Source organism: Manis pentadactyla, chromosome 3 (genome assembly GCF_030020395.1).
Source record: "Manis pentadactyla isolate mManPen7 chromosome 3, mManPen7.hap1, whole genome shotgun sequence".
Lineage (NCBI taxonomy): Eukaryota > Metazoa > Chordata > Mammalia > Pholidota > Manidae > Manis > Manis pentadactyla.
The window spans coordinates 76009593-76032051 of NC_080021.1; the positions used below are offsets into that span (position 1 = coordinate 76009593).

The following is a 22459-nucleotide window of genomic DNA, read 5'->3' on the forward strand; positions in this document are numbered from 1 at the left end:
TTCATTAGGATGTTGATGATTTTTATTTTGATCTCCCTTTCAGGAGGAGTCATGAGGTCCATGTCATTTAAATCTTTCTCGGGAGTTGTATTGACAGTTTTACTCTGGACAAGGTTCTTTTGGCGTTTCATGTTTGTATATGGCGCCCTCTAGTGTCCAGAAGCTCTATTCTGGAGCTGCTGAGCCCCTGAAGCAATGTCAGGGGTCGCAGGCAAGCTATACTGAAGCAATGTTGGGCGTCGCATGGGAGCTGTGCTGGTGCCTGGTGGTAGGAAAGAGCTGTTCCCCACCTCCCGGCTGCTGTGCCCGTCTCCACTGCCTGAGCCAGTGGGCCGGTCACACAGGTATAAGTTTTTGTCCCAAAGCAGCCAGATATGGATACCTGCTTTCCACAAGCAGCCGGAATCCAAGTCTCTCCAGGAACTCTGCCTGTATTAACCTTCCAACCCAGTAGTCACGTGAGTCTTATGAAAGCACCATGAAATGTAGGTTTGTGCTCCCAGGGCAGATCTCCGTAGCCAGGTATTCAGCAGTCCCAAGCCTTCCACTCCCTCCCTGCTCCGTTTGTCTTCCTCCTGCCGGTGAGCTGGGGTGGGGAGGGGCTCGGGCCCCACGGAGCCACATCTCTGGTACATTACTCAGTTCGCTGAGGTCTGCTCTTTTCTCCAGGTGTGTGCAGTCTGACGCTGTCCTCTTTCCTGTTGCTCTCTCAGGATTAGTTGCACCAATTAAATTTTCTAATTGTATCCAGTTTTAGGAGAAAGCCTCTGTCTCTCCTCTCATGCCACCATCTTTAATCCAGTCTCGGTCTCCTTTAGTTTTACAGCCATAATTACCACCTAATACCAGTGATTCCACATCTCTCTTAATTAAGGCATATCCCTGAGCTCTGGACATATCACCAACTCCTTTCTGGACTTCCTTAACATGAGAAAGGGAACTTCACGTCTTTCCCCTTAAAACTGCTCTAACTTCTGTTTTCTTATCTTGATGAATAATAAATGATGCTAACAATTAGGCATTATCATCTGCCCCTGATGCCAGAGCCCTGGCTGTCACCCTATACTTCTCCCTCTCTACTGCCTAGTCTAGTCATCAAGTCCTTTTGAGTCTACTGTGTTGTGGACACTTGTCATTTCAGGATCCGACTACCCATTGTGTTGGGGGGAATTTTGCCATCATATGAGATTTTGGGGAGTCGGGATTCTGCTTTCCACATTGGAAACCAGGTCTTGCCCTATCCATCTGGGGCAGCTGTTGGTGCAGGCACATAAAGTGTTTGGCTAATCGGATGTTCTCCTTGGCATTTTAAATTTGGTTTCCCATTCCACCCTTGTCCCTTCAGTTCTTTTTCATAGACCAGTCATTAAAAGTATAAGTCAGATATTGTCACTCTCACCCTGCTCAAAGTCTAATGCCTTTCCTTCATATTTAATATCAAATTGGAAGTCTTTATTGTGATCTACAATATTCTACATGATCAACTACTGGCTAACTCTCCATGTTCACTTTCTGTCATTCTTCCCCTTTCTCATTCTGCTGTAGCTTCTTTACTGTTCCTATAATTTGCCAAGTACTTTCTGGACTCAGATTTTTTTTTTTTGTATCATTAATGTACAATTGCATGAGCAGCATTATGGTTACTAGACTCCCTCCATTATCAAGTTCCCTCCACATACCCCATTACAGTCACTGTCTATCAGCATAATAAGATGCTATAGAATCACTACTTGTGGACTCAGAGATTTTGCACCTGCTATTCCTTCTGCCTGATTTGTACATGGTTCACTCTCTTACTGATTGCAGATCTTTATTCAAATGTTTACAGAGAGGCTTTCTATGACCATCCAATCTAAAATAGTCACCCCCTTTTCTGAGTCATTTTCTGACCCCCTTACCCTACTTCATTTTTCTTCAAAGCACTCCCACTATCTAAGGTTATATTGTTTATTTGTTTGCTGGTTTATTTTCTACTTCCCCCATTGGAATGTAAACTCCATGGTGGCCAGGGGAGTGTATCATTTTTATGGCTGTATCCAGCTTGGAATTGAGTAGGCATTCATTAAGCACTCATTGAATGAAAAAGTGGTAAGGTCAATGGCTTGGGAGTCTCAGTGGGCACAAGGAATTGCTGGAATGGAATACAGGAGAACTTTTTTTAACAAGGGAGCTGTTAGCATTTTGAGTGGGACTGCTCTACATATTGCAGAATATTTAGCATTCTTTACTCTTGCCATGACATGCTGGCAAACCCCTTGTCATCTGATGCTCTGACCTGAATGTTTGTCTCCCCAAATTCGCATGCTGGAGTCCTCATGCCCACTGTGATGGTGGACTTTGGGAGATGATGAGGTCGTGAGGGTGGAGCCCCCATGAATGGGATTAGTGCCCTTATAAAAGAGGCCCCAGAGAGCTCCCTAGCCCCTTCCACTATGTGAGGATACAGTGAGAAATCTGTGCCCAGGAGAGGGCCCTTGCCCACCATGCTGTCACCCCGATCAAGACTCAGTTTCCAGGACTGTGAGAAAAGGATTCCTGTTGTTTCTAAGCTTCTTAGTCAGTGGTATTTTGATATAGCAGCCCTGATGGAATAAGACATCTGGTAGTCAAAATGGGCAATACATTTCTATATTTCTGTTTGTAGGGAAGGTGCAGAACCAGCATTACAGGAAGTGAACAGGAAATACAGGAGGTTGGGATTAGACAGTCAGATGCTCCCATTTCTTATTGCTCTTGTTTCTATCGTGGCCTGCAAGATGTTTTGTTTCAGTTATTCATGTCCACCTCTGTCTCCCTCTACTTAGCTGTGAGCTCTAGAGGGTAGGAAATATGATTTGAATGTTTCATCCCATTTGAGTTAATAAATGTTTGTGTATGTATTTATCTGTGTGTATGTTTGTGTTTATGTTTATATATGTTTCCCTATTGTACCACCCAGACTCCACAGCTTTATTCCTTTCCCCGCCCTGTGACCTACAGGTCTCACTCAGCAGGTGTCATAAAACAAAGCTGGGTCTTTGACACTGCACACGGTGGCCCTTGTGTGTGACTGGCTGGCTCAGCCCTGAGCTAGAATCTGCTCCTGCTACTCCAGGTATGATTTTCTGTTTTATAGATAAGGGCATCGAGGGTCATCTTCATCTGCAACTCATTGATTTATAACCAATAGGCCCTTGTTAACCTAACCTTTGCTCTTGCTTCCATCCCCAAAAGCAATACACTTAAGCTTAAGTCATGATTTAAAGAGAAGGCTCCCCAAGTTGTAGTAGTAGTCATTATTTCTGGTTGGGGTGACTCCTAGACCTGCAGCTGTCCCCTCACTGAGGGACAATGACCTTGGAGTTGCAGCAGCCACCAGGGCTGGCAGCACCTGCAGTCTTTTGCAGCTGATTGTGCTGCTTTGTCTTGCAAGACATGAAACAACCTGCTAGCGTCCTCTGAACCAGTTAGTGACCCAGCTGGACCTGGAATTCAATATTCCTTTCCCCATATTACTAGGTTCCTTCTATGCTTGGTGCCTTCCTGACTTCAAACAGCCTTATTTATTAGGACCCTGAATCTCCAAAACCTTCATTAGTCACCTCTTTTCCCTTCAGGCAACACAGAGCAACCCAGCAAACCTTATCCCAAGGGCGTCACTAACCACTAGGACTTTCGTCCACATGCTCTTCTATCTACTGCTATTGGAGACTTGGGCTGGCGACTTGAGCATGTATAAACCCTTTCAGTTTAAGGTTAGAGAGGCCTGAGAGATCCTTGGCCTATTTCTCTTAGCCTAGACCCACACCCTACTTTTGCCCTCTCATGAAGTTGTGAAAATATGAGTCCTTGTCCCTCATGCCTGGAGTGAAGCTGCTCCTGTTCCCCGCAGCAGTGCTTTTCAAACTCTGGGTCATTTTCCAATTAGAGAGCTGTAAAATCAGTTTGTTAGAGTTGACAAGTATTTTTGTAAATTAATAAATAGTATAGAATATGAAATATAAAAGTAATAGTAAACTACTGTTCTGTGAGATCTTTTGTCAGTCATATGCATGTGTATGAATGTGCATGGTGTGTGTGAGTGTATAATGGATTGCAGTCTAAATGTACTTCTTATTACATTTTGTGATAAAAGCATAGGGGTTATCAACTTTAGGTGATAATTATGATTTGGCAGAATGTACCAAAATGACATGCCACTAAAGGCATGTCAGAGTCACTGGAGGGAGGGGCTGGGTGTGTGTGTTTGTTAAGTCCGTCAACTGATTATAATACAGCTTCCTTGCTTCTGATACAGATGTCCTCACTGTTGTTGAGAACATCCCTAGATATTCATCTGGACATCTCCCATGCCTGAAATAGTGCCTGGCACTCAGAGGGTACTGAATAAATGCTTATAGCTGTCAAATGGCAAAAGGTTGAAGGGTAAATAGTGCAGTCTATTTATTTTTCTTTCACCATGCTCAGCATACACTTGGTGCTTGCGAAATGTCAGTGGGTGTGATCATAATGACTTATGGAAAACAAAAATCATGAGACGCTACATGAAAGAAATGCACAGGTGTGATAAATGCTGTAGTGCAGGGCTGGCCCACAGCACAACAGAATAAAGCTCTTTCCCCCTCAGTGCACTTCAACAAACCAATCAAACCAGGAAACTTCAGACAGAGAATGGCTGTCATCTTCCTAAGTAATAGAGCCTATCTCCTCTTAACCTTTGTGACCCCCCAAACCCAGTAAATCCATTCTTTTATCTATCCTAAGTCCTTTATATTAACCTCTAAGCCAATTTTCTGTTGTACTGTATTCAATGAGAATTGGAAACAGCTGGTCACCATCTGCTGTAGATTAATTCTTCATGTACTTGAAGCCTGTAATTAGGTCATTCCTCAGCCTTCTCTAGGCTAAATATCTTATTTCCTTTAGCCCTTCCCAAAAGGTTTTATTTGCCAATTATTTAATTGTCTTCCTAGTGTTACTCTCAACATCAGGCTTTCTGTTCTCCATACACCTCATGTTAAGGAGGCTGATCAGTGTGAAGGGTTATGGGTGTTTAAGGTCACCACTGCCACTTTTAAAGAGTCTTTTTTTCCTGTGAGTTGTTTATTTTCAGAGGGCCATTTAGAAATGAAGAGCAGCCATCAACTGAGCAGGACTTGCCACACTGAAATTGGAAACAGAGGAATCAGAATGCTATGCTTTGCTTCTACTTTAACTCCAGATAAACTGGGCCATAAGCCGTGGCTCTTCACCCCCAAACCTGTGAGAAAACTGGACCCCCAAATCTGTGAGATGGCCAAGGCAAATCTACAGGGAGCAGTTGTCACTCTTGTATGAATGTGAAATCATTAGTATAGCATTTGGAAGTGTCTTGAAAACCTGGGAGGTGAATAACAGCAGGAGAAAGATTTCTAACTGCCTAAGCTTAGGAAATAAGAGTCTAGTAGAGAGAAGCATTCTTCCTCTTGCCCAGGAAATATCCTGCTCTTGGAATGACCCAGAGAGGAAGAACACACATCTGCGCACCACACAGCAGTTATCTTTCTCCCTTCTGGAATTATGTATGTGCAACACATTCCCTAGTAGCCAGATATTTTTATGAAATACAGAAATATTTTGTGGATCAATAGATTCTTGAAATGATTGCAATTTTATCTTCACTTCTGTGGCTCTCGGCTCTGTCTCTTGAAACTGAACAGGAGTTTTATAGCATGGCTTTTGGTTTGAAGAAGTTACTCTCTGGTTGTCTGTCCTTAAAAAGACTCCATCATTACTCAGAAATGATGGCCTAGACTAGATGTTTTTTGCCTAACTCTATTAAATATCCCCACCAGAGAATCTAGCCAGTAGTTCTGTAACATCTTCCTATGTTGCCAGGTAGTAACTGTACTAGTGGGAGTGATGATTTTATAATGTGGGTAGCTGTTGAACCACTGTGTTGTATACTTGAAACCAATATAAGATTGCACATGAATTACACTTCAAAAAAAATCCCCACTATTTGCACCACGCCTAATTAAAAAATATCCCCTAATGCATGGCTTTTAATTGCTTAGTGTGTACAACCCCTTTATGAGGTAGATAATATCACTCTCATTTTTACAGATAAAACAGATACAGAGAGGTTTTTTAAAAATGTGCTTGCAGTTACTTAGACGGCAGGGCTGGATTTGAATTCTGGTCTGGTTGGTCTCTCCAGTGTCATCACAATTGCCTCGGCATCAGTGTCAGCAATGTGGATATCTGGTCCTGTGCTCAGATTCTGATTTATGAGGTGGGGCCCAGGAATCTGCACTTTCAAACATCCAAGCAAAGCTGATGCAGGTAACCCAAGTCCTGTGTGTACAAAAACACTGTCTAACTCAATGATCCTGGGGCGCCTGAATTAGAAAATCTAGGTCATTGTTTCTCAAACTCTGCTGTACATCTGCCCAGAAGCTTGTTGAAAGTAAGCCCAGATTCCACTCTGCATCTGCCAGTCAGAAACAAGGAAGGGAGGAGTCCAGACATTATATTGTTAACACAGCTCAGTATTCTGAGTCATGCTGAAGTTTGAAAACCAGTGGTGTGAGTCTTCCTGCCAGTGATTTCTTATCCCCATCCATGCTAGATGCTTCTGTGGGTGACTGAGTCAGCTAGGGTGAAAGATGGGAGGGTATTGGCTTACAGCTCCTGGCTTCCTGAATGTGCAAGGAAGCTCTTGGCTGAAGAAACAGTGGGAAGGTGATCCCTGAAAATGCCTGCTACCTCACTGGACAGGAATCTCCTATAGAAGAAACTTGAGCCTGGGGGGTAAGAAGCCATGGTTTTGAAAGCCTAGCATTGCCTTTGCTCTCAGAAGTCTAGGGAAGAGAGAAACATTTGTAATGATGTCAGCAGGCAGTGCTGTCTTGGCACCATAGCAGAGGCCTTACAGAGCAGCTAGGCAGAAGCACAGATGGGCAGGCATCTTCCCATTGAGAACTTAGGGCATACAGGAAGGTTTCCTCACACGAGCAACATAAAAAAATACTTAGCACATTGAGAAATCCAGTCATAGAAGATGAAAACTCAGAAGACTTGGTTCCATGAATATATTTTAAATCTACAAAATATGTTTTAACAGCAGGAGCAGAAATATCCTCACAGACATCTGAGAAACTTTCATTCTACAGACCTCCTTTGCAAGTAGCCTTCTAGTGAATCACCCAAGGTACCATATGCTAGTAGTAGTATGTATGTGCTGGAAAATGAGTATAGTGTTTGCACTTAAAAGCCAATGCCACGTAAGGATGATTAAACTGTAAGGGATGACCTAAAGATAACTGACTGAACTCAGCGGTTCCTTGAGTCAGTATTTGTTAGGTAAATAAATGGAAATAATTTTGAAGGTTCATGCACATTCATATTTAAATTTCAGCATTATAATATTTTTTAGGCAGTGTTTAAAAACATCTAATTTTAATTCCCTTGATGAACTTTGACTCATATTTATTTAATTCACTTTAGCTTTGAACCAAGGAAAGGTTATTACTTAACAGTTTAACATCTATACTCTGTCAGTTCCTCAAATTCATGATAACCTAATCAAAATTATTGAAAAAACAACTCTCTTCTTCAATAATCAAACTTCACTTATTCCCTAAATATGTAATTACTAAGTTAAAATGACTTAAAAAGGAAACATGTGGATTCAATATAAATGTTTATCCTATCTCTCGATAAAGATCAAGCAGATTTTCTGCCACGGAGAGCAGTAAACAGATGCTGACCCCATCAGGCAGGGCATGGGAATTTCTCACATTTTTTTCTGGTATGAATTCGTCTCTGAGTTCTAAGGATGGGGAAAAGAAAAAAAAAAAAAGACACCTTAAACACATGAATGAATTCCCCTCCCAGTACTCCTTGGGATGAGCTGCTGAGAGACTGAATCCTTCCTGCAGACCCGAGTCTTTCCAACTTCTCTTGGGCTGCTTCCTAGACCCCATGCACCTGGACTCTTCTTTCTCCAGACCCCCTGTGACTTTCCTGTTCGAATGTCTGCTTCGGCTTCATGGCTTGGTAAAATGGAACACCTTCCAAGGCAGGAAATGAGCATCTCTCTGCCCTTCATATTTTCAGAGGCATCTGATTTTTCCTTTTTCACCTGTAATCCATCCCTGAAGCGGCCAGACTTACTCAGAACATCAATGATGAACTGAACCAAGCACATGACTGCATGGGACTGAAGCTGTCTATTCTTGGCCACCCAAATCCCACCCTTTCTTTACGTCAGTGTTAAGGAAGCTTTGGGGATAATTGAGATCTGCTTTTACAGTGAGTGACTATGTGAGGAAATTATAATTCCATAATTGGCATAGATTGGGATAATAGTCAGAAAGAGATGATCTAATTAACAGTGCATATGCCCATCCAGCCTCTTCGGTTCATCGTGTTTATAATCACTGGATGATTCCTGTAGTATTGAAACAGAGGCTGTCTATACAAAACAAGGGATGTCTCAAATCCTGGGTTGAATCTCTTTATTACTTAGGACTGTACTGGTTGCAAATAACAGAAACTGATTTGAACTACCTTAAGCAAAAACGGGGGGATTTTGTTTTAAAGGGAAGGGAATGTCTCATAAAATCCAAAGTCAGGGAGGCAAACAGTAGCTCCAGCTGGCACCAGGGAATGGCAGTCCATTAGAGATCTCTGTGCTGGGCTTTGCATGCTTGAACATTCCTCTCTCTAGACTGGCTTCTGTTGCTTCTCACTCTTCATATTGGAAAGCATGGCCACGGTCAAATCTAGCTCAGAAAGGAGCCACACTGAAGAAATTTGATTGCCTTTTCAATTTCCTCTGAGAAGGGGTGTATTGGCTCAGCTGGGGACATGTGTATACTCTTGATCCTACCAAGTATGGTTTTGGGGAGTGATCACATTGTACAAAAATGGCTGTCAGGAGTCTGCTGCTCTGGCCGTGTGGATGGCGTAGGGGGCAGATAGGACATTCTCAGAGCTGGGTAAATGGGTTTGTGCTGGATCAACTATGAGCATCCCCCATGCCACAGAGATACCTTTCTTTTTTTTTCATACATTTGATGACATCTCCTAAGATGATTTAACTGTATCATATAAATATCATTTCTGTACAACATAAACCCCTTCCTTCTACAGGATACCATAAAGTCACGTTCTGCCTCTACATCCAAAAGTTTTTATGGAGGTATTATTCAGGGTTAGAGCATAGGATCTCTGGGCAAATGTCATGCCTTTTCCAATTCAGTCTAGTTCTTGTCTATCTGTGGTATCTCACTATCTTGTAACCCATGGACTATTTATAGACACACTTCTTAAACATCTGGTACAAAATGGTGGAGGGAAAATTAGAATAACCTCAACAAAAACCTCCCACCCAGACAAAGAGGAGCCATCATTGGTAATAGGTCCAGTGCTCCGGACTTCATTGTTGATAAATGACAGCGTCTCAGCTTCTCACGGGTATCCCCCAGAGGTCTCACTGCTGGCGGAGGCGGGAGCTCTGTGGCTAGCCCACTGGCTTTCAGGTTCTGGCCGCAGACTGCCCTTGTCTAGTGCATTTCAGGGCCGTCTGAGCGCAGCAGTGGGGCTGATGTGGGGTGTGTTCAAAGAAGCCCATTTTCTATTGGTGCAAATACTTGGGTTTGGGGAATTGCTTTAGAAACTGAGGAATTGTGGGCCCTTCTTCACTAGGCCTGGATTTTTTTTCTTTCTTTTTCTGGCAATCCGACTCCCTTAAATCACTAGTTTAGGTTTTGGGACTCCATTTGCTAATCACCACCACCCGAAGTTTGTGTATCTGTTTCTTAGCAAGGGGCCTGGGCTCTCCCTCCCTTGCTCCAGGCTTGCAACTGGAGAGGTGAGTTTTCTTCCTTATTTGCCCTGAAATGTTGCCCCAGTTTCCCTGCAAGCATCATTGCCTTTTTCTTCCATGAGCCTTTCTTTAGATTCCCTCATACTCAGTGACTGTCTCCCAGGGAGTCTGTCCAGACCTCAGGAATGAAGAGCTGAGCAAAAAGCAGTGACCATCCACTCTATTCCCCAGTGCTTGAAGCTGGACAGACTCACCCACACACCCCACCTAGGCTGGTTCTCAGAAGCAATCTGCACGTGCTACTGGTTGAAGTAGTTGCTTATTTTAAACAAAATTCAATTATTAAATACTGTTTAATAATATTTAAATAATGTGTTCCTTCCCTCCACTGAAGGTCTGCTTACACTCACCACCTAATCTTCTGGGTTGAACTGTCAGGCCTGTACTCAGATTTAATACTCTGTCTACCTTGGGACCCTTGGGATTCCTTCTTGGCAGGTTGAGCTATGGCATGACTGTGGTTTCCATGTCTGCTCTCCCACCATGACCTCCAATGTCACTCCAGTGTATAACCCAAGAGCATCTGCCCTTAGCAGGCTGGACCAGCCCTTTGCAAGGGGAGGAAATACACATAGTTGGAGAGAAATTTCTTTGCCTTCATTGTCATAACTACATTTTCTAGTGTCTTTGTTCCTGGAGCAACTGTATAATCCTGAGGATAGAGTTGGAAAACAGTACATTCCTTAGAAAGGGTGGGCAGTCCTCTGAAACTTCCCTCCCAGTAGTCAGGCTCTGAATACTCAGTCCTGAGTGGGGCCTGAGAGTGTCTTCAACAAACTTTGCTTTGGGGCAGCACTGGGATTGGAGTTTCTCTCCTACAGAGGCCAACCAAATTGGGCTGTTCTTTTTAAAGAAGGGGAGTGTGTCTGCTTCCTTTGTGTCCTTCCCTCCCTAATTTCCTCTTAAACTTACTTTATCTAGTAAAGAATCTCTAGGTGTTTCTGTTAGATGTTGAGTACCGTGCTCTGTTAGGATTAGAATGTATACACAAACAGACATCGTTCTTGTCTTCTTAGAGGTTACGGTCTGGTGGGAGGAGAGTCATGAATCACATTTTATACTTGTGAAAAGTGCCACTATAGGGGACATGAATAGGAGCTGTTGTAGAGCAGAGACACCTAATTGGGACATGGGAGGGTGAGGAAAGACCTCAAGTAATTTTAAAATTGAGATCTGAACAGTGAATAGGAGTTAACCAGAAAAATTAAGATTTGGTGGAGTTGGTGATGAATGGGAAATAAATAGAATTTGAGTAGTCAGTGTCAGAGAGAGGTCAGCAGCGTCTCCCTTCTGCAAAGATCTAGTTAGGTTGGACTTCAGTGCCCATCCCCCATCCCGCAGAAGTTCAAAGTCTATCTCAGGATCTCAGGCTCATTCTGGGTTAGTACCTGCAATCCTGTAAAACCCTGCCATTTAATTACTACAAAAACCTCACACAAAGAAGTTAATTGTGAACTTGACTTTGTTCAGCATTTTGGGGTCACCGGGAGGGATCCCATGTGCACACTGCTTAGTCAAATTCAGCAGAAACACAAGTTAGAGATTTTAGTTTTAAAAGTCTTTTGCTAAATTGGCACATATAGAGAATATCCCTGATGGGCCACAAAATTAGTAACAGTGGCTTTCCCTGGCGAGGAACACCAGGTGGCTAAGGTTCGAAGGGGAGAGCTGCTCCTCACTGGATACCTATTTTGAACATGTTAAAAATTCAAATTGTATATTTCTTACCAATTGAAAAAAATTAAATTAAATGAGAATAAAACAAATGTTCAGTTATTGATATTGTCTATGTTGTAGGATGACAGGTGACTTGTTCTCTTTGTGCATTTCTGCAATATATTGAGCTTATTTTCATAACAAAATATTTTAAAGGAGATGAGCATGTAAAGGAAAAAATAAAGTCCTTTGCTGTGCTCACCAGGGGTCTCTAACTTGTCCTTTACCCCTTGCATGGCCTTATTCGTCCTTGCTTTCCTCTCATCCCTGCCCTTTCATTTCTCCTCACTGCTTTCTCTCAGGGGCAAATCCTCAAAACTCCTCTCATTTTTCATGGGCTCAGGATCTCACCTTTTACCAGTGGTCTCCTGGAAACACCACCCATTGATCCTGATGGTGGGAAATCCAAGCACACAGACTGGCCTTGAGGAAGAATTTTGAGTACCGAGTTTCCTTGTTCTCTCAGAGTCGTTCCATAGCTATTCTCATGCATAGGGACGGTTGTAGTGTCAGGTGCCCATTTAAACCAATTACCTTTGTCACTGCTGCTGCATTCCTACCACAACTCTTCCTCCTGGTTGTCTTCCTCCTTGCAGTTCTACTGCTACGTGCTCAGCACTAACTGGATGAAGCACCTTACCCCTGTCATTTCATGTTATGATTACAACAAGGTCATTAAACAGGTATTCATCCCCATTTTGCAGTTAATGAAATCATGCCTTAAAGAATTAAGTAACCTAATCGAAGTCTTCAGCTAGCAAAGGGCAGTGATAGCCAATTCTAAATCCATATGCTTAATCACCATGATGGAGTGGTCATTGTTACAAAGCACCTCTCCACGTTTCCTGGCTGTAATTACAAAGTGGGTCAGGTTGTGTGCCTTTGTATATACTGATAAGTAATGCCATTCATACTGTAGTGCAGTCTGGAACTGAAAATATATATGTTAGTTGAAAAAATGGGCAAGTACCTTCAAATTTGTAATGAAAGTCAGTGAGAAAATACATTAAAAAATTCAACCCCCTTTCCAGGAACCTATCTAGGGAGTAAGGCATGTTTGCAGTAGTTGAATTGTGTTCTGTTTCAATTTCCTGAAGGATTTTCACAGTTGCACTTATGGAAATGATTTCACATTAAATAAGAAAAACCTTGTGATTAATTGCAAATTGCTTGAGTGCTCATCTGTCAACATGAAGAATAAGGTGTTTTTATTTATTCCTTGCTTCTCAGCAAAACTATCAAAATCTTGGCAAATGTCTAATGCATTTTGGGACCACATGTACACATTTTTGCATTTCTCCTTCTTTAACTTCCTACCTCCAAACTGATAGCTCAGAATCACTCCAATTAAACTTTTCCAAAATCTTATGTGTGAACTATGATTCAAAACCACTTCTCATCCTCTCAGAATATTCTGGTTTCGAGCTTCTCAAATACGGAATTGAAATGCAAGATTTTCATGGGCTCTATGGGAAGAATGTGAGATTTATAATCAGAAAACTAGTGTTCGAATTTTGGCTCTAATATTTACCAGCTTTATGACTTACCAGCATTGGGTTCCTTTTCTGTCTGATGGGGTTAAGAAAATACGATGGTCTGTGGAAATATGGAGGTTGTCAGAGGTGGATGGTAGGGAGTGAGTGAAATGGGTTTTAGCTGATAAAAGGTACAAACTTCCAGTTGTAAAATAAATAAGTCTAGGATATGCAATGTACAGCATGGTGACTATAGTTAATAATACTGTATTATTGAATATAAATATTGTATATTTCAAAGTTGCTAAGAGTAGATCTTGAAAGTTCTTATTACAAGAAAAAAAACTATAACTGTGTGGTGATGGTGTTACCTAGACTTGTGGTGGTGATCATTTTATGTATCTATATAAATGATATAGTATCTATCTAATATAAATGATAGCAGTATATATATATAAATGATTCAGTGTAAATCATTCAATGACATTGAATCATTATATTGTACATCTGAAACCATGTCAATTATGTCTCCAAAAATTGCATTACAAAATAAAAAAAATATAGATATATAGATGACATCCTATTATACCACTTTTGGTGGGTGAGACATCTGGATAAAGTTCCATAACTACACAATTCCTCATAAAAATATAATGTGTTTGTATTAAAGAAAAAGAAAAAGAAAATATGGCAATTTGGGGAAAGAACACACATTTACCAAATACTTACATCAGAAATGCGCCGTGTTAAATCTTTTCACTTTTGCTTGCCATTTAATCCTCACAACAACCCTATATGGTAAAAATGGTTATCCTTTACCCTCTGAGAGTTCTTATTGCTCCAAATTTTCATCAGAATCTGGTGTGTTCACCATCTCCTCGAGAAAGGGAAACAAAAGCAAAAATGAAAAAAAAAAAAAAAGTACAAACCAAAAAGTTTTTGTACGGCAAAGGACATCATCAACAAAACAAAAAGTCATCCTACAGTATGGGAGAATATATTTGTAAGTGACATATCTGACAAGGGGTTAACATCCAAAATATATAAAGAACTAACACACCTCAACACTCAAAAAGCAAATAACCTGATTAAAAAATGGGCAGAGGATATGAAGAGACGGTTCTCCAAAGAAGAAATTCAGATGGCCAACAGACACATGAAAAGATGCTCCACATCACTAATCATCAGGGAAATGCAAATTAAAACCACAATGAGATATCACCTCACACCAGTAAGGATGGCCATCATCGAAAAGAATAAGAACAACAAATGTTGGCGAGGATGTGGAGAAAGGGGAACCCTCCTACACTGCTGGTGGGAATGTAAGTTAGTTCAACCATTGTGGAAAGCAATATGGAGGTTCCTCAAAAAACTAAAAATAGAAATACCATTTGACCCTGGAATCCCACTTCTTCGAATATATCCAAAGAATACAACTTCTCAGATTCAAAAAGACATATGCACCCCTATGTTTATCGCAGCACTTTTTACAATAGCCAAGATATGGAAGCAACCTAAGTGTCCATCTGTAGATGAATGGATAAAGAAGATGTGGTACATATATACAATGGAATACTATTCGGCCATAAGAAAGAAACAAATCCTACTATTTGCAACAACATGGATGGAGCTGGAGGACATTATGCTCAGTGAAATAAGCCAGGCAGAGAAAGACAAATACCAAATGATTTCCCTCATTTGTGGAGTATAACAATGAAGCAAAACTGAAGGAACAAAATAGCAGCAGACTCACAGACTCCAAGAATGAACTAGTGATTATCAAAGGGGAGGTGTGTGGGAGGGCGGGATGGGGTAGGGAGGGAGAAGGGGACTGAGTGGTATTATGTTTAGTACACATGGTGTGGGGGATCACAGGGAGAACAGTGTAGCACAGAGAAGAGACATAGTGGATCTCTGGCAACTTGCTACACTGATGGACAGTGACTGCATTGGAGTATGGGTAGGGACTTGATAATATGGGTAAATGTAGTAACCACATTGTTTTTTCATTTGAAATCTTCATAAGAGTGTATATCAATCATACCTTAATAAAAAATAAAAAAGAAAGAATCTGGTGTGTTTGTATTTATTAGTTTGATGGTATTAAGTATTATTTACTTGTTTTAATTTTTGATTTTCTAATTACCAATGAGGTAAGTATATATATTTTAATATATTTATTAGTCATTTGTGTTTCCTCTTCTATACATTGTCATTTTACTATTTTACCTATAATGCAAGGATTATTTATGTTTTTCTTAATGATTAGTTGCTTTTTTCTCTATATTCTGGATACTAGTGTCTTTAATTTTATTTTACTTATATATACTTTGGGTAGAGAAATTTTCTCTTTTTAATTTTTAGTCAAATTTATCCAATTTTTGGGTAATTGTTTTTTGCATCTTAAGAAATTCTTCATTTTTTGGATGTCATAAAGATATCCTCTGTTTTCTTCTAAACATTTCACATTTTTGTTTCTCACCTTGAACTCATTTTTATGAATGATGCAGTGATTTATTTGTATGTTTTCCATGTAGATAATAATTTTCTTGTTAAATTGTCCACATTATCCTTACTGATTGGTAATGCTTCTTTTGCTACATAGCCAGTATCCATGTCTATATTTGTATCATCTCCAGTATATGATACACTGGATGTGTGTATATGTGTGTGTGTATGTGTATATGTGTATGTCTATCTCTATCTGTATCATATCCAGTATAACATGGCATACTGGATATACACACACATATGTGTTTATATGTATATGTAAATATACAGATACAGATTTTTCTGGGAAGAAAAATCTATTCTGTTCTATGATCAGTTTGCCTTGTACCACTGGTATGATGTGTGATCTTGAGCATTTACTTAAATTCTCTATGCTTCAGCTTCTTCCTCTGTAAAAAGGGATACTAATAATTGTTAATAAGTAGATTTATTATGAATATTAAATGAGTTACTACATCTTAAGATCTTAATACAATGTCTGGGACATGGTGAGCACTCAATAACTTTTATAATTATAATTGATTATTATAGCTTTCAAATAACTCTTGATAACTGACATAGTAATTCTCCTTATTTTCTTTAAATTCTCTTAGTTATTTTTGTTCCTTTACTCTTGCATATAAGTTTTAGATTCAGACATTAAATCATATCCTCCTCCAACATTTTAAGATTTTTATTGGAATGAATTGAATTTGTTATAGTATGTTGAGGAAATTGACATCTTAATCTTTTCACTCATGAACATAGTATCCTTCTTTTTTGTTTTTTTTCTTTGGGGTTCTTAAATAATATTTTATGATATTCTCCATAAAGGTATTTTATATCTTTTGTTAAATTCATTCCTGAATGCCTTAGATATATTTTTTATTTTTGTAAATGACATATAATTTAGAAAATGACATTTAAAAATGTGACATACAGTTATTTTTGGCTTTATAATCAGAAAACTTGCTGAATGTTCTTATTTTTTTCCTGGGAGTTTATCTGTAGGTGTTCTTGGATTTTCTATACGGTCCACTATATTCTTTACAGGTAATCAGTATTCATAGTTTTGTTTATGATGTTACTGTACAGGCTAGTGTATCCAGTAAAACATGAAATAGATGAAGTGAATAGGACATGCTTCTCCTGTTGTTTATGGGAAAGAGAATGCTTCCAATTTTTCATGATTATAACTTTTTTCTATTGGCTTCTTGAAATGTCTTCTGTATATCTGTTGAAATTATCTTAATGTTTTTCTCCTTTATTTTGTTAATATTACAAGTTGTATTAATAGACTTCCAATTTCTAAACAGCTGAGTTTTATAAAAAGGTATTCATAGTTATTGATTTCTAACACAATTACCTCAGGAAGGTACTTTGTATAACACTGACTATTTGTTATTTATTGAGACATATTTTATATCCTAGTGTAAAGTATGTTTTCAAAATGATCCATATATGTTTGAGAAGAATATAGTTACTAGTTTTTTGGTGGGGATACAGGTTGCTTTATCTTTTAATTAGATCAAGCTATTAATAGTCTTATTGAAATATTCTATTCCTTTCTAATATTTTATCTGTTTGAGCTTTCAATTAATGGGAGAAATGGTTAGTGTTTCCCTCTATGACATTCACTTGTTTAATAACTCCTGACAATGTTGTCAGCTTTTGCTTTATATATTTTGAAGTAATGGTTTTAGGTACATACAAGTTTAAAATTTAGATGTTAATATTTTATCACTATATAGGAATGCCCTTTACCATAGGGACACTTTTCCCCTAAATTTTGCTTGGTCTGATATTAAAATTATAGGTATACTATACTTCATATGAGTACTATTTATCTGGTATACTTTTTCCTATAATTTCACTATCAACCTTTCAGGCTACAGTGTTATGTCTTTTAATTATAAATATCAGGATTTAAAAATACATAATTTCAATCATAAAAATTTTACCTCTTATTTGGATACTTCAGTCCATTTATTTGATTGAGATTATTGATATAACATATTTCATTGAATATAAAATGCCATCAACTATAAACACATCCTAAGTAGTCTCATATATTGCTAGTGAGAATATAAACTGGAACAGTCCTTATGCTGAGGAATTTGATAGTTCTAAGTGAAATTATAGACTGATTTATTCTTTGATTCAGGTATTCCACCTATAGGAATTTAGCCTAAAAAATATACTGGCCAAAACACAAAATAACCAATAGGCTGTTAAATACAGTGCTATTTGCAGTAGTAAAGTACTAAAAGTAAATCAAATGTCTATCAATAGTGTTCTCATTGATAAACTATGGTATATTGATCTAATGGAGCATTATAAAACTGTAAGAAGATAATATGGAATATAGATATATCTATGGCAATATTGATATCAATACCTATATATATCTATATGTATTATGTCTCTCTCTCTCTATATATACTATGTCTTTATATCCACAACTACGTATTGTTGGATAGAAAGTGCAAAGTTCAGAAGAGTGCATTATATACTGTACTTGCATAAGAAAAGTGGTGGAAGAATTAAGTAAATATATAGTGTTTGCTTATCTTTTAAAAAAATAATGGAAGGAAGAAAACCAAAAATTAATAAAAAATATTACTTATGAATAAGGAAAGGAATATGGGGGAGAAGTTAGAGAGGGATACTAGACCTCTTTAAATATACCATGCTTAGTAGTTTGAGTATGGAGTCATGTAAATATTTCACACTAAAAAGTTAAATAAAAACAAAAGAACAATGTAAAATGTTACCAATCACTAGAAACAAATAAACCTAACCAATACTGAGATGTTGGATAGCCACATAGAGAAGAATTATCTCAAGTGACTTAAAAGCATAATGTTTTGACTCTACATCTTGAATGGGATGTATCTGAAAAGCAAAAAGAACTATAAAAAAAATCTTTAGGTAAATTAATTAGTCTTATTTTTATAAATATTTTGAAAATGTATTTTAGTGTTATTTGAAAACATAAACATGACTATATGTTAAAGTTAAGAAATGATTATGTGACTTTCATTAGGAGCCAAGTTTTGTCATGTGAGAGAAATAGAATACAAATATAAAATAAAAATATTTACATAAACCTGTAATCCTGTGAGTTGGAAATATCAATATGAAATCATAGTTAAGTTTCATATTTCTAAAAATAGTCATATTTCCTGGCTCTGACCACTGAAAGCTCTTGAAGCAATGATAACCCATTAGCAATGAGTATCCATAGTATACAGATTATGTTCTCTAAATACCACCGCCCAATGAGAGGAACCAAGGCTCCTTTGAGAAATTGCCAATTCCAGGTTTTGAGCAAGCCATGGGCATTCTGTCATCCTAGGGAGCAATGAAGTGCTCAAAGATTACTGGGTATTATTAAAAGAACAAAAGAAAAACTAGCCAAAGATGGGACTAATTGAGAGTTAAAAATACTTATGTCTCCAATGAATTGATATACATCAAATGTATAAATTCATCAGTTGAATATGAAAAATTACATTTATTATTTTTTGAACATGCTTTAAACCAACTTATTATTCTGAAAACTGATCGATAAAAATAATGAATTAAGCATATGTATTGTCTTTCCTAAATTGTATTGTATTTTTTTCAGAGTAAGCACATGGTTAGTGGAGTTCTTTAGAAGAATTCTAGTTAATCAGTGTGGGGAAATGATATAACTTTTAAAGCATTATTTTGAAACAGTAATGAAATAATGGATGTAGGCATTGATAAGCACTGGTTACTAACACTGTTATGTGTACAGTTTATTGGAAAATTTATAAAGAATGGATCAGACTGACATCACATGAACCAACTGATCCATTTTCACTTCTTTAGAAGTGGGAAATCAAACATTATGTGCTTTTGATGAAATGAACTAGGAAGTGCACAATATTTTCTATGAAGTATCCTTGAAAAAGAAAGATACAGAACATTTAATCTAAGATTATATCTTTAGCTCTAACTAGATCTTACAGTGAATTCAGAAGATGGAGGAACATGCTAATTGATACCTCATGAATGCAGTCAGGTAAATCCAGAAAATGAGAAATTCTTTATGTTTTTTTAACAAATAAACAGCAATAAAAATAGCAACAACAAAAAGCATGGGGAACTGTGATGGGTATAAAGAAATATAAAATACATCAATCACATACAACTTGTACATCTTTTTTGGATCCTGATTTGAACAAGCCAAGTATACGAAAAAAGTTTTGAGATGTTCAGGTAAGATTGAACACAGATTGAGTATTAAATGATATTGAAGTATTAGTGTTAATTTTATTATTTGAGATAATGATATTGTAGTTATGTGAAATGATAATTTTGTTATTTGAGAAAACAATATATTGTTTTTAAAATCCGTCTGTTTGTGTTATTGGTGGTACATTCTGAAGTATTGATAGATAAAGCAATATGATGTCTGTGTTTGCCTTAAAATGATTTGAAAAGGTTTTTTTTTAATGGTGTGGGAATTAATAACAAAGTGTGATCATTATTGAAGCTGGCAAATATTACATGGGGGTTCATTATATCATTTTCTCTGAAAACAAGCATGTTAGAATTGATGAAATACACTTCTGATTTTTTTCATACACTATGTAAACTTCAACTAAAAATAAATTTAAAAAGCATGTTGTTGCATTTTCTATTCTTTATTTTGTCCCTTCTCTGTCTTCTTTTGTTATAGGGGGGTTTCTTTATTCCATATCTCCCTATCAGTTACTGTTTTTGAAGAATGGTATTTCCATTCTTTTACTAGTTCACATTTTAACACACATACTTAACTAGCTAAAATCTCATGTTAACTAATATCTCTCTATGTACCTTCTTGCTAAGAAATATACAAGGTTCTAGGAAGGCTTTACTCCTATCACAGCCCCCCAGTATTTTTGTTTTTGTTTTTGTTGTTGATGTTTCACTTAAAAAAAAAATTAAGGTATGATTGATATACACTCTTATGAAGGTTTCAAATGAAAAAACAATGTGGTTACTACATTTACTCATATTGTCAAGTCCCCACCCATACCCCAATGCAGTCACTGTCCATCAGTGCAGCAAGATGCCACAGATCCACTATGTCCCTTCTCTGTGATACACTGTTCTCCCTGTGATCCCCCACACCATGTGTACTAAACATAATACCCCTCAGTCCCCTTCTCCCTCCCTCCCCACCCACTCTCCCACACACCTCCTCTTTAGTAACCACTAGTTCATTCTTGGAGTCTGTGAGTCTGCTGCTATTTTGTTCCTTCAGTTTTGCTTTATTGTTATACTCCACAAATGAGGGAAATCATTTGGCATTTGTCTTTCTCTGCCTGGCTTATTTCACTGAGCATAATGTCCTCCAGCTCCATCCATGTTGTTGCAAATAGTAGGATTTGTTTCTTTCTTATGGCCGAATAGTATTCCATTGTATATATGTACCACATCTTCTTTATCCATTCATCTACAGATGGACACTTAGGTTGCTTCCATATCTTGGCTATTGTAAAAAGTGCTGCGATAAACATAGGGGTGCATATGTCTTTTTGAATCTGAGAAGTTGTATTCTTTGGGTAAATTCCAAGGAGTGGGATTCCTGGGTCAAATGGTATTTCTATTTTTAGATTTTTGAGGAACCTCCATATTGCTTTCCACAATGGTTGAACTAGCTTACATTCCCACCAGCAGTGTAGGAGGGTTCCCCTTTCTCCACATCCTCGCCAGCATTTGTTGTTCTTAGTCTTTTCGATGCTGGCCATCCTTACTGGTATGAGGTGATATCTCATTGTGGTTTTAATTTGCATTTCCCTGATGATTAGTGATGTGGAGCATCTTTTCATGTGTCTGTTGGCCATCTGAATTTCTTCTTTGGAGAACTGTCTCTTCATATCCTCTGCCCATTTTTTAATCAGGTTATTTGCTTTTCAGGTGTTGAGGTGTGTACGTTCTTTATATATTTTGGATGTTAACCCCCTGTCGGATATGTCATTTACAAGTATATTCTCCCATACTGTAGGATGCCTTTTTGTTCTGTTGACGGTGTCCTTTACGGCCCCCCCAGTTTTACATGTTATTAGTGTTCAGTGGTTAGTTCCATCTTATTTTTATACTCCTATTTTCTTTATTATTAATGTGTTAGATAATCAATGTTTGTTTTAGATTTACTTACGTGTCTATTAGTTTCCTCACTCATTATTTCTTTTTTATTTTTAATTTTTTTGCTTTCAGTTTTCTTCTTTCCTGAATATGTGTTTTTAATATTTTCTTTAATGATCTATTAGTGATAAATGTTTCATCTTTGTGTCATGGACTGAATGTTTGTATCTCTCCAAAATTCATGTTTTGAAGCCCTAGCTCCTACTGGTATTTGAAGCTTATCATCAGCAGACCTTTATGTGTGTGAATGCTATTGAGACCTGAAACTAGTGATCTATCAGAGCAGTTTTGTACTTACGTGTTCTAGGATCCCAAGGAGGTTTCATCAGCCTAAGACTATATTTTCTTTCTTATGTATTTCAGATTTCACTAATTTTATTCTTTCATTAATTCTTCTGAATAGTTAATATATGTGACAATATGAACCAAGAAGAAAAGTGAATGTAATTAAACCCTCTTCCCATCTCCGTACTCCATTCACCCAGTGTAGCTTTCCAGCTGGAATTACTGTTGGCAGTTTCTTGTTGTTTCTCTGATTCATCCATTTAACAGATATTCTGCTATGTGCTGGACATTGATCTAGGAGCTTGGGATATATCAGTGACAAAACAGAGAGATCCTTGTCTTCAGCAAACCTACCTTCTAAGTGTGTGTGTGTGTGTGTGTGTGGTAGAAGGAGAAAGACAGCAAACAAACATGACAAATAAGTATGGTTGAGGGGTAAAACTGCAATATTTCCAGAATTTCTTGCCTGGCCTTAATC

At 38.0% G+C, this 22459-nt stretch overlaps 1 long non-coding RNA gene across 1 annotated transcript in view; it reads left to right on the forward strand.

Annotated features, from left to right (window-relative positions):
* Window positions 1-2985: 2985 nt before the first annotated feature.
* LOC118923547 (uncharacterized) overlaps window positions 2986-22459 on the forward strand; it is a 36057-nt gene continuing 16583 nt past the window's right edge. Inside the window, exon 1 of the long non-coding RNA XR_005029228.2 lies at window positions 2986-3094. This is a non-coding gene — a long non-coding RNA (uncharacterized LOC118923547). The remainder of the gene's footprint in view (window positions 3095-22459) is intronic.